Source organism: Canis lupus, chromosome 6 (assembly GCF_003254725.2).
Source record: "Canis lupus dingo isolate Sandy chromosome 6, ASM325472v2, whole genome shotgun sequence".
Lineage (NCBI taxonomy): Eukaryota > Metazoa > Chordata > Mammalia > Carnivora > Canidae > Canis > Canis lupus.
In genome coordinates, this window is record NC_064248.1 from 59,026,554 (window position 1) to 59,038,316 (window position 11,763).

The 11,763-nt window shown below is 38.5% G+C and overlaps 1 pseudogene; it reads left to right on the plus strand.

Moving 5' to 3' along the window:
* The first annotated feature begins 3,409 nt into the window (after positions 1-3,409).
* LOC112679175 (guanylate-binding protein 7-like) lies at positions 3,410-11,490 on the plus strand (annotated as a pseudogene).
* Positions 11,491-11,763: the final 273 nt, after the last annotated feature.

The window sequence follows — 11,763 nt, forward strand, 5'->3', positions numbered from 1 at the left end:
GGTACTTCTTGAAGTGTAGCCCAACAATAGTGCACTTATATGTGTCTTCACGCCAAGACACATTTGGCGGTCCATGGAGGGGCCATATCAGCTGACTGTTGTGAGGGTGTTTTCCAGGTTGGATCTCTGGGACAAGAATGAGATGCTTTTTCACATCAGGCCTATTTATAAGTCACTGAGCCACTGAAGTCAGGGCAGTGTCTATGAAAGGTGCCCCTGGAAGAAAGAGTGACTGGGTGCCTGGAGCTGGACTTTAGGGAGTGGTTGTAGCCATTATCAGTGATGTGGCACAAGGCTAAGTCTTACCTGATTTAAGGGTGGATGCACCCTTAAAGGCACGATGGATTTGAAAAGACTAGAGAAGGGTTACAATGAACCAGTCAGAGCCTCTCCTCTCAGAAGGTGGCATGAGGGAAACTGGATTTTTATATATTCATATGTAATCCTAGCATTCTAGTATTTAGGAGGTCCTACCAGAGGCTCTGTCTTCCCTTAAATACTCATCCTACAAATAAAAAGTCTCTGATATTTCAGTTTTCCTTTTCAGCTCTAAGTTCTCCATACAGGAAGAACAAATTGGGGTACATCTCTCTAGTGATGTAATCTAACTCCAGCTATATTTACATAGCCAATCCACCAAGCAATTTCCATGCCTTACATTTTGTATAATTCTGAAAACCTAGCCCTTTATTCTATTTCTATATCTAGCAATATCCAAGGTGCTGTTAGTTTTGTTTTGTTTTTATTGTTTTGTCACAGCAGGTTTCTCCAATTCTAAAATTCCCCAAGCCTATAAATCTTATCCCTTAAAGGCCATTATTCCTTTGTACCTACATTTCTCTCAGTTGAAAACTGCTCTCAACAGAATTCTAAAACTGAAACTGCTTCAAGTTTGTGCTTCTCTGAAAGAGCTGGCACAGCTGCAGCTTTTTGGTCTTCCACCAAGCTTTGTGTACAGGATATTAAAATGAGACTCCTCCTGTCTGAGAATTTCCACTAAACCCCAAAGTAGAGTATACTTAGTGCCAAATAAACACACTTTCTAAAACAAGATGCTAGATCATTTTTTCTGGAGTTAATAAATATGAAAAAACTTCATTTCAGTTAAACCAAGTCTCATTAACCTCCTTCAGTTTAAGAAATCATGTTAATAATTCTTCCTTTATCACTATTATATTTTTGTGACAGACTTACAGAATATGTTTTTGATATATTTTTTTCTTGTAACAACTTCCCTGTATGTTGTTGAAAAATACATTTGAAAAATATTCCAAATGTATTTTTCAACAATAATAAATTTAAAATAATAATACTAAAAGTAAGTCAATGGTAAACATTAAAATATAAAAATAACAATAAAATATTGATTGAAAGTTTAAAAGAACTAACTAGCCTTATATTCTTCATCTCTGAAGTCACAGTTTTATATTAGAGTATCATAGAACAAAATAAAAGCAAAAATGGGAGAGACAGACACACAGACACAGAGACAAGGAGCTTTTTTGATACAGCTGGTGAAGAAGGACCCTTCCTTGGGGCTTGGGGCAGTACCCAACCCTCATCCTGCATCAATCTCTGTGCCATAAGTACATGGTCACTATATTTAGCCCAGTGTGGGTTCAATTCTAGAAATTGCTCTATTTTAGGTCCTGTAAAAAAAGCTGTCTCTGATACTGCCACATACTTTTAGAGCTATGATGGAATTTTCAGCTTGAAATTCTAATTCTTCCCAGTAAAATTGCAACCCAATTGTTTTCTGTTCCCAATTCCTATTCCTATTGTTCCTGTTTCCTATAGACGGAAAACCCCTCATATTTGTGTTCTTAAAGCCATCTTTTCTAGCCTGACACACATGGAGCTCTTGCAGTTATGTCTCCCACATCATATTTTGTTTGCTCTATTGGAATATTCTTATTAACTAATCAACATGCTTCATGATTCTATTTTATAATATGAACTCATGGCAACCCAGGTAGAGGTTGTATTTTTCTAGCTGTTCTTGTTCTAGAAAACAAACTAAATTCAAAGCTAGCAGAGGGACTTAAGTAATAAGAATTAGAGACAAATGAAATAGAGAATAGAATAACCATAGAGAAAGAATCGCTGTCTGTCTGCTGTGTACATGTGTTTTCAGAAGGCTCATAGCAATTAGAGCCTCGCCTGTGGCAGGATATGATAATGCAATAACTTAAGATCTATCATTTTTGAGTAGAAGTGATGAGTCCTTAAAGGAGGTGCCTATCCTTCTTTCCCTTCTCCAATCTGCTCTTACTACAGATTTGATGGCACATTGCATAAGTGGCTAAGAGTCCTAGGCCCCAATCTTTTGTGAAACACATCTACTCTGCCAGTTAAGGACTATTGATCCTGGAATTTATGTAGTGGAGTAGCATATTTAATACATTGAGTAACATATTTGTTTATGAGCCTTTTTTCTGTTTCTCACAGCTAAATCTAATTCTAACTGATATGGTTACTCTAGTATTACTTTGAGGGCAGGGCCATAGGTCATAAATGCGTTTATCCCAGGAAACAGGCAGTTTCAGGTACATAATAATCATTCAATATATTTCAATACATAAAAACATAGTATTGATAGGACTGGATATCAAAGAATGAAGATGTGAAAGCACAGCATTCAAAAAATACTAGGTGATGTGGAGCTCTTGAGGAGACACTGGTCATGCAAAGAAAGAGACTGGTCTAGGAATTGCTGGTTTATGGAATGAGAAATAAGAGAACCCATCTTGTCATACTAAATCCATTAGAGGACGTGTTATTGGTATAGGAGAGTCAATAGGAAGCCCCTGTATATTATTGATTAAAGAGCACATGGAGTAATCCATGTTGCTGAGAAGGATTATTTTGCGAGGTAAGTGGCTGCAAAGCATAGCGTAATGAAACAGACTTTGCTGGTTTCAAATCCTGGATCTACCACTTATTCATACATAAATTTCAGCAAATCTCTCAGTCTTTCTGAACTTCACTTACTACATGTGCAAAATGGGTATAATAAGCCCAAACTTGCAAGGGTCTTATAAACACAGGTGAGGTCAGGTATGTCAATGCATGTGTCACAGAGCTCAGCGCAATGTAGATTCTCAATACATGATAAGCATTGCTTGAATTTTATTTTTATTATGGAAATAAAAATTTGAAGGCTGCTAATACCTGCTATTCCTTCACTATCATCATCAGGGATTATTGTGGGGGGAGCTCTCTGTGGTCTGCTAATGCTATCCTCCATTTTATATCACATAAAAATACAAAGGTCCCACCAGCCCCCTGCTGATGTACACATATTTTGATTAACCCTGAGGCAGAAAATCAGTTTGTGATCCTATTTCTACAGAGAGCTTTGGGGTTTTCAGGTTTCCAGGCATATATAAGCCATCATGCTTGTTCCCACATGTTGGTGGAGAACAAGAATGAACAGCTGTTGGTGAACTGGAAAGTGTTAAAGATTCTTTCAGGATTTCTCAACCTGTGGTGGTTGTGGCTAGCACTGGGTTGCCTCATACAGGCAAGTCCTACTTGATGTACTGCTTTGCAAGAAAAAAGCTTGGGGAGTAAAGTCTTATGACAGAGGCTATTTGCTCAATTTCAAGTGAAATCTGTTTCTAACCACTTCTCCAGGGCTACATGAAAGGAGAGTTCAAATTTCTTACGAAACACACGTTCTAATTCTTATCAGCAAATTGCAACCCAATTGTTTTCTGTTCCCAATTCCTACTCCTGTTGTTCCTGTTTCATATAGAGGGAAAATCCCTCATATTAGTGTCCTTTTTTTTTTTTAAGATTTTATTTATTTATTCATGCGAGACACAGAGAGAGAGAGAGGCAGAGACACAGGCAGAGGAAGAAGCAGGCTCCATGCAGGGAGACCAATGTGGGACTCGATCCTGGGTCTCCAGGATCAGGCCCTGGACCAAAGGTGACGCTAAACCGCTGAGCCACCAGAGCTGCCCCTCATATTAGTGTTCTTAAAGCCATCTTTTCTAGCCTGCCACACGTGGAGTTTTTGCAGTTATGTCTTTCACATCATGTTTTGTTTGCTGTATTGGAGTATTCTTATTAACTAACCAACATGCTTCAATAACTATCATCTTAAATATTCTCCCTGGACTCCACATCTCATTATGACTATCACCCCATATTTTGTTTTTACTCCTCTTCATGCAAAAATATATAGCCTCAATTTCCTTTTTCTACCTCTGTCTTCAATGAATTCCTCTCTAGTTTTAACCCAACACTTTACTGAATGCTCTTGTTATACTTACCAATGACGTCCATTTTCCCTGATTCAGTGTTTCTTTGCACCCATCTTACTCCCCTGCTTCTTCCTGCTCCTTGAAATTCTTTCCTTCCTTGCCTCACCACACTACTCTGACTTTCTTCTGTCTCTGTGGTTAGCTCACTCAGTCTTTCTACCAGACTCTGACTTTTCATCCAATCCACTGAATTGTATGTCTCTCTAGGATGTGGCCCTGGGTTCTTTTCTCTCTTCCATGTATACCCTCTCAAAATGATCTCATCCAGTCTTTGGATGTTCAATGTTGCTTTTATTCTGATACCTCTCGAATTGATATTTCTTGCCTCGATATCTCTTCTGAAATTCAGATGCATAGATCAAATAACCATCTGAATTTTTTTTTGGTTTTTTGCAAGTTGTCCACTTAAAGTTATCATGTTAAAAAAATTAAGTTATCATGTTCACAGTATAAGTCTTGATCACTCCTAAACTCAAATGAAATCAAGTAAAATAAAGCAAAACAAAAGCATACTTCTTGCTTTCTCGTTCATCTTCTTCTCAGTATGTATCACCAACCTGAAGGTTGCAAGACTCAAAACTTGCATTCCTCACTTAGTTTAACTCCTACATCCAGTTCATACATCAGTCCTCTTGTTACCCTTGCTTAATATATCTCAAAGCTGTCAATTTCTCTCTGTTTTTATTCTACCATCCTGGACTGGGTCCCCTCCTCTTTTGCCTGAAATACTTTTATTTGTCCTGATGTCCTTCTCATTTCCACTCTGACCCTCTCTAGTAAATTCCCTTCAAAACAACCATAGTGACCATTAATCTAGTTGCTTTTAATACCCTCCTTAAACCTGCATTATACTTACATAAGATCCATACTCCTCAAACGCACACTGTGACCACTCTTTCTTATTTCTCTAAATTAATCTTTTGTATTTTCTCCACCACGGTCATACCACAGCCACATCAGCCTCCTTTTTATCCTTGCAAATTGCAATCCCTTTCCTATCTCCAGGTCTTTGCATTCATGGTTCACTCTGCCTGCAGTGCTTGCTGCTCCTTCACCCAGTTGCTCCTTTCTTTCAAGGCCTTACACAAATGTCAGTTTTCAAAGAGGTCTTCCCTGACCATTCTGTCTCAGGTTGCCCCTCCACATAAACTTAACACAATATGAACATATTTATTTATATCTTTACTTATTTTTTTCTTCTATTAAAATTAAAATCTGTAGAGGAAGAAATCCTACCTGATTCTTTGTTGCCAATTTCCAGCAACAAGGACAGTATGTGTAACATAGTAGGCACACAATAATTGCTTCTTTACCTGAATTGAAAAAAAAAAAGGCAAATCAGAATGTTTATCTATGAGCTCACTGGCTTTAGCTAACTTTCATGAAAATTCTAGTTAGAGCAAAGTACCTTAGTGTTGCAGAATACCTTATAGAATAGCATGTCCAGGTCCTATAAAGTTAATAACTATGGTTTAATGTAAAGAGCATCTGATGCTGGGCATGTACAAATCATAAGAAAAACAGAGGTCACCTTACTGAGTTCCGTGGGAAAAAATGACAATATAGAAGTAGTATCAACCATCCTTCCATCTTTCCACACTTCTACCCTGGTTCTATGCAGGTATCTCAGAAATTCTCTTCCCCTCAAGCATAGAAAACATAAGGGGGAATGTTCCTCTTAGAAAATATTTTAACTTCTGCTGAGATCCCTTGAATTAGTTATGATTCACAGCATCCTCAAAACAAGTAAGGAGTGAGATGCAGTCACAACCTTTTATGTATGTTTTGTTATGTTTTATTTTGTTTTACCCATTCCTTTCTCCCCATACTCCTTCCATTAAGACCAGATTTCACCTGCCTGGCATTAGCTCATTATACATTAGTAGTCTTTTTTTTTTTTTTTAAAGATTTATTTATTTATTTATGATAGACATAGAGAGAGAGAGAGAGAGAGAGAGAGAGAGAGAGAGAGGCAGAGACATAGGCAGAGGGAGAAGCAGGCTCCATGCACCGGGAGCCCGATGTGGGATTCGATCCCGGGACTCCAGGATCGCGCCCTGGGCCAAAGGCAGGCGCCAAACCGCTGAGCCACCCAGGGATCCCCTATACATTAGTAGTCTTAACACTTATCAGTTATATAATTCCAAAGAACAGGTTATTTCCCTTTGCTTTAGTCACTGCTGTATCTTCTGACCCTTGAACATATCCCCAGTGCCAGAACATAATAAGTACTTAGTAAATAATTATTGAATAAATTATCTTGTTTATTCCTCAATTTTAAGGTCTTGACCTAATTATAATGCCATCAGCTAGCTTAACTTCTTTAGGGAGTCATGAATGTTGAACAGTAAAAAATCAAATCAAAACTATAATGAGATATTCCCTCACACCTGTCAGAATGGCTAAAATAAAAAAACACAAGAAACAGGTGTTGGTGAGGGTGTGGAGAAAAAGAAACCCCTGTGCACTACTGGTGGGAATGCAAGGTAGTGCAGCCACTGTGGAAAAGGTATGGAGGTTCCTCAAAAATTACCAGATGATCTAGTTATTCCACTGCCAGGTATTTACTCAAAGAAAATGAAAACACTAATTTGAAAAGATGTATACACCCCTACGTTTACTGAAGCTATTTACCATAGCCAAGATATAGAAGCAACTCGAGCATCCATTGATAGATAAAGAAAATGTGGCATTTAAGGAACAAATGAATATTTTTTTAAATGTCTTAAAGACAAACAAACAAACAAAAAGCCCAGACTCTTAAATATAGAGGAAAAATGTGGTTGCAAGAAGGGAGGTGGGAAAGCGGGTAAAATAGGTGAAGGATATTGGGAGTACACTAATCATGATGAGCACTAGTAATGTATAGAACTGTTGAATCATTATATTCTACACTTGAAACTAATATAGCACTGTATGTTATTTATACTTGAATTAAAAAAGAAAATTTAAAAAATTCCTCTCCAGTGATACATCATTCATATGAGTTTAATTTGCCATTTGTATAAATATGTAAAAAGAAGTTCTGAGTTTAGAATACTTGAAAGATCAGAAATCCCCACTCATAAAAACCTTTAGCTGCCTTGTCCCAAGAGTGTGCTTACTGTAACTCTGTTTTCTCTCTTCCTCAGGTTAGAATCCCAAAGCTAAAAATTCCAACAAACCCAGGGAGTATATAAAATGTTATATTTACCGCCTCCCCAAAACAGAATTGTTTTTAGCCAGCCAAAACACAAAAAGGAAATTCTAGCCCATACTGAGGATATTCTGGAAAATCAACTGGATCCTGAATTCCAGAAACAATCAAATAATTTCTGTTCTTCTATCTTTACCCATGCAAGGGCTAGGACCCTCAGGAAAGAAGTCAAGGTCACTGAGAATAGTGAGTGTCCTTGTCCAAAATCATATTTCTCTGTGACCTGATATGTGCTAACTATAATATGCACTCTTCAGCAGCTTTGTATCAATTTATATATATGTGTATACTTATATATATTCATACCCCAGATAGAAATGATTATGTGTTTTAGTAATTATCTCTGATCATAGGATTAACAAATCCCTTTCCAAAACCCCAAACATTGTCACTGATATCTGCAGTTCCCATATATAAGAAGAACCCAACACTAACTAGACTGGGTGGATCGTCTTCCCAGAGGAAGTCCTATATAATGTGTTTTTCTCAAAGGGACTACTTTGGAGTTCAAACCTGTCCAAAATAAATACTAGCTTTTGAGTCCCTGAAAATCCACTGAAATCTCAAGAATTAGAAATAATATTATGTGAATTACCCTGGGTGTCTATTTTGGTGGTCTCTTTTACTCTTTTTTTTTAAGATTTTATTTATTTATTAATGAGAGCGAGGCAGACACAGGCAGAGGGAGAAGCAGGCTCCATGCAGGGAGCCCAATGTGGGACTCAATCCCGGGACTCCAGGATCACACTCTGGGCCGAAGGCAGGTGCTAAACCGCTGAGCCACCCAGGGATTCCCCTCTTTTAATCTTAATTTGTGTTAATGTGAAATAATTTTTCCCAGATTTCCCTGATTATGTTAGATGAAGGTAGGTATTCATCTTTTTTTCACCCGATGTTATGACCTGGAGAAAAATACAATAACGAGTAAATGAAGTGAAAGTGAAAATAAAGGTGATGATAATAGAAGTAAGTAGGTGTGTGTGACTTTAGAACTATAATCTCAGATTAAAAAAATTAAAGAAAGCAAAGCTGGGGGGGTTATAACTAACTTTGTGTACAACATCTTGAGAATTTTAATAATCCATTGTTGTCTATTAGGTACAATCTGTGGCATTCTGTTATTGCCATGTGACCCCTGATCAGTAGTTCGATTATTTTCTTTAAATATCCTTGCAATGGATCAGTACTGACAACACACCTTTTCAGAACACTGTTTGTGGCCATAGCTAAAGTATTTCATTTGTATGTTACTTTAGTTGTCATGAATACTTATAAATTTATTTCCGAAGTGCAAAAGTTTAGATGTGTAAAGCTACACATCTAATAAATGAAATTTTTTAAAAAATTTAAAAATTAAAAAAACTATAGGGCACCTGGGTAGCTCAGTATTTTAAGAGGCTGATCTTGGTTTCAGCTCAGGTCATGATCTCAGAGACCTGGGATCAAACTCCACATGGGGCTCCCCACTCAGTGCAGAGTCTGCTAAAGTTTCTCTCTCCTTCTCCCTCTGCCCACACCCCCGGCCCAGCTCACACATGCTCTCTCTCTCTCAATCTCTCATAAATAAATAAATAAATAAATAAATAAATAAATAAATATTAAAACAATAATAAAAGAACTGTAATCTCAGAATCTTGGTTCTTGTTGAGTAAGAAATTGATATTTATCCCTGTTTTCTGCTTTATTTATGCTGAGGACTCTAGTGGTGACCTATGTGGATGCCATCAATCATGGAGCAGTGCCTTGCTTGGAGAATGCAGTGACAACTCTGGCTTTGTGTGAGAACTAAGTGGCCATGCAGAAGGCAGCTGACCACTACAGCGAGCAGATGGCCTAGCGACTGAGGCTCCCCACAGACATGCTCAAGGAGCTGCTGGATGTGCATGAAGACTGTGAGGGGTAGTTGTTGGAGTCCTCGTGGAGCACTCTTCTGGGGATGACCAACAGGAGTTCCAGAAGAAGCTTGTGGTACTTTTTCTTAGCATTCATCCTTCCTGATCCTTGCGTTTCTAAAATGATGCCTGAAGTTCTACATACACAATCTATAGCTCATCTCCTACTTAGGGTAAAGTAGTGTGGATCCTCATGATAGAATTTTAGAGAACTCTATTTCCATCTTCTCCCTCAGAGCTTGAGAAATTTATTTGGGATCTTTCTGATCTCTCAAGCAAAACCAGCACTGATTTCTCCTTTAGTGAACAGTGGCATGGTTTCTGAACTCCCTAAAGTCACTCCTGAGCTACAACCTCTCTAGATGTACTCACTCTTATTCCCAGACACTTAATTTCCTTAGCAAGTTGTTCTTTATGTTTATTTGTGCCATTATATTATTGAAGATAGAATCACAGGATGCTACAGCTTCTAAGAACTATAGAGAATAGATCACACAACTTCAACATTTCATAGATGAGGAACCCAAGACCCAGAGAGGTTTGAAAGCTTTAGCAAGGTCTTACAGAGAGTTTTCAGAGTTGGCAGTAAATCTCTTGGTTCTAGTTGTATGCTTCTTGCTGCTTCACTAGGATGCTTTTCTTAAGAGGACTGCCGTTAGTCCACCCACCTAGTAGATTTCTTTGGAATTTGACCTCTTCTGTTCCTTTCTTCTGGTGATATCCCTATATATTTCCCTTGCAGGAAATCATAAGGATAAGAAGGAGGATCTCTTGCTGTAGAACAAAGAGGCATCTGTTAAATGGTGCCAAGCTAAATTGGATCAGCTTTCAAAGGCCCTAACAGAAAGTATTTCAGCAGGAACTTTCTCTGTTCCTGGAGGGCACAAGCTCTACAGGCAAGCAAAGGAAAGGACTGAATGGAACTATTCGCAGGTGCCCAGGAAAGGAGTGAGGGCAAGGAATAAGGTGAGCATGCGGAGCCTACAGAATAGAGTCAAAGGGGTCTCCAGATAATCTTAAAGCACAGCACCAGTTGTGGGTGATAAGAGCATGGGGATATCATGACAGATTGCGTGAACTTTTAAGGCCCACTATTTGCTATTTACTCCTCAGGAGAGTGGAAATGCCTATTCTCCCAAAAAAAAGAGTATGGATTTCTGAAATCCACGAGAGACAGAATGGAAATTATTTATTTCTTCATCCAATTATATGACAGTCATTATGCCAATGACTGAGGATTTATGATGTAAAGTTAGAATGCTTGCACTCAAGGCTGATCAAAGTAAGAGTTAAATAAATACACTATTGCACAGAGAGTGATAACCTGTGATCCTGGGCTGCACTGGTGGTAGTAATAAATGTAATAATAATACACTACTGTATATACTGAACTGTTAAGCCCTCTCTCTGGATGTTTTAATTTAGTCCTTGAAAAAATGTTATGAAGCATCTATTCTTATTACCCTCATTTTACAGATATGAACCCAAAGGCAGACACAGGTTAAATAATTTGCCGAAAGTTACACATCTAGCAGATAGCAGGGGAGAACATCAGCATGGATTCGAGTCTGCATTTGCTATGGGACATATAGTCCAGGAAAACTTCTCCAAAGAGGAGGGGGATGTAAACTTTGAAGTATTTGTATGTGCTGTTCAGGTCGAGATGTTATCCAAAGGGAAGAGCCCTAGGGAAACATGCAAATATACGAATGCATCAGAGATCACGGGTTTGTACAGATGCACATAATACTGACTGGTTGTGGCCTGTGGAGTGGAGGGAAGGGGCCCGGGGGGATGGCCTGGAGGGAGATATAGAGGGTCTCTGGTCACGCTAAGGAAGTTGGACACTTTGTAGGGGGCTCATGGAGTATTTTATGTCAAAAGTAAAAATGACATGAATGGTCTTGTTTGTATGGAACAAATCACCCCGGTGGAAATCTAGGTCCTTTGTTCCTTCTTGATTCCTTAGGCAAATGAGATCTGTTAGAGCTTTTTACAGTCATATGTGGCAATAAAGAAATCCATCCTGCAGGCAGATAAAGCCCTCACTTGTGGGGATAAGGCCATAGCAAGCAAGGGGCAGCAGGACTCTACCCTTTGGTGGATAAGCTCCTGCATTGCCCTCTTATAGCCCAACCAAAGATCTTTCAAAAAATGATGAGCTTCCCCTTCTTCTATAGGATGCACCCTCTTTAAACCTGAAAACAACAAGCAGAGTTGTAGCTGTATATCAGCCAGTCAAGGCCTTTCTCATCATATTTTCAAACCTGCTCTTCATGATGTGACCACCCTTTCCTTCAAATTTGATTTTGTCTCTGATCTCAAGAGGGTAATGCTCAGGCCTGAGCTTTTACTTTTTTCTCTTTCTAAAATCTGCGTAGGGATTTGGAGCAAGCCAGGAAGG